Source organism: Epinephelus moara, chromosome 13 (assembly GCF_006386435.1).
Source record: "Epinephelus moara isolate mb chromosome 13, YSFRI_EMoa_1.0, whole genome shotgun sequence".
Taxonomy (NCBI): Eukaryota; Metazoa; Chordata; class Actinopteri; order Perciformes; family Serranidae; genus Epinephelus; species Epinephelus moara.
In genome coordinates this window covers 4,943,033-4,944,918 of record NC_065518.1, presented here as the reverse complement: position 1 = coordinate 4,944,918, position 1,886 = coordinate 4,943,033, and the positions used below count along the sequence as shown (strand labels likewise).

The 1,886-nt window shown below is 39.6% G+C and overlaps 1 protein-coding gene across 2 annotated transcripts in view; it reads right to left on the bottom strand.

The window, feature by feature from the left end:
• Nucleotides 1-1,886, bottom strand: part of prkg1b (protein kinase cGMP-dependent 1b) — an 88,767-nt gene that overhangs the window by 43,119 nt on the left and 43,762 nt on the right. The window lies entirely within an intron of this gene.

Here is a 1,886-nt window from a genome sequence, read left to right as displayed (position 1 = left end):
GGGGGGGGGGGGTATTGGGATTGGGCCTAAAATGATGAGTGGATCTGATCTGAATAGCTGCGCTGAAACAGCTGACGTGGCTCCTGTACATGATACAGCTGAGTAATCCTCTGAAATATGTTCACCTCAAAACAAATGAGGATGCTCTAATGTTTGCTGTCGACATCCTCACTGCTGATTTATCAAAATGACTTTATTTAAATCTGTCGATACGTTTTCATGCTTGTATGATTAAAAACTGGAGATATTAATCATAATAAATGACAAATCGTGTGTAAAGAATTGTGGGTACTTGATGCTCGCTGAGGACACACACACGTATCCTTGACAGGATTCAAGACTCATCTATAGAGGTGTTTATTTTTGTCTTTTATGTTTGACACCATGTTACATACGCTGCACATTCATGTATCATTACAGCCATTATTGCTTATTATTGTTATCATTGCTGAGATATTATGGAGAGCAGATGACCGTGAACACCGGAGGATAAATGTTTCATCTTCAGCTGATTCAAATGAATTGTTTGTTAATGTAATTTGTAGTGTAGAAATATTAAATCATCAGTAGGAGCACATTCAGCTGCTTCACGTCTGCTTTGATTCAGCAATCAGATTAATCAACATACGTGTATGTGTGTGTGTGTGTGTGTGTGTGTGTGTGTGTGATAGGAACAAATGTGTTTTGTTCTGCTGCTGCGACACATTGGACACAAAATAAATCCCTCAGATGTGCTTTCATTTATTTTATTTGAGTGTTGGATTACATTCAACACACACACACACACACACAGGCAGGGGAAATGACAGGTGGCCAGTGTGTGTGTGTGTGTGTGTGTGTGTGTGTGTGTGTGTGTGAAGGGAAATGAGGGGTTTTGCATATCAAAGATTGTCTGCTTTCATTAGTCCGGAGGAGAAACACACAGAGAGCTGAATCATTGGCTCAGTATATGTTCAGCTCTCTGTGAAGTTGTTTGCTACATTAATTTAAATTAATACGGCTCATTTATCACTAAAATATACTCTGATAATTCAACAGGAGCAGATTGTTATCTTAAAAAGTGATTTTACAGACTATAAAGTGATACATAATCACAGCTGTGGTGGTCGAATAAAGGGCGGATAAACACACCTGGAGTCGTCTCCTTTGGTCTGAATCAGGGACTCATGTTGTTCCAAAGTTGTATAATTGCCTAGAGTTGGTTCGTGTTCTCACGGCAGCATTTACAAGCGGACCAGATCAAATGCCTTGTGTGAGAAAGCTGCTCTTGATCGGTCAGAATTTCCATGTGGGAAAAATCCAGGAAGTAAAGCAAACGTTGAAGAAGAGTACACTTGCAAGATAAATGTGACACTTTCTAATGTCACAATGGAGGGACAACTACGCAGGTTGATTTTAGGCAGGTGTGTGTGTGTGTGTGTATACAGCATCTCTGTCCACAGTGCTGAGGTCCAGCAGGTGGATATAAACACAAAGTCTAAACACCACAGTTAAAAGCTTGTTATCTGCTGTCACAAAGGTCTTTGACGCTTTCAGGTGGTAGAGGATTCTTAATGAATAGATGTTATTTAGTTTCTTTTGTACACGGAGAACAAAACGCTGCAGAGGTTCAACAGACTGAAAACTGAAAGAGACAAAGTTCCCTCTAACAGGAGAGAAGAATCTTTTCATGTATAAACATCGCATGTTTCTGTTGCAGATGTTTGTGTGTTATCATTAAACTGTCTATTTCAATCATACTCTGACATTTCATTATTGTTTAGACGGATTCATACGTATTATCAAGACGCTGGAAATGTCACCGTGACTCACAGCAACACAAATGTTTCAGATGCACTTCATACACACGAGCATGTAAAGACTAAACAGAGACACAAGCAGAGATG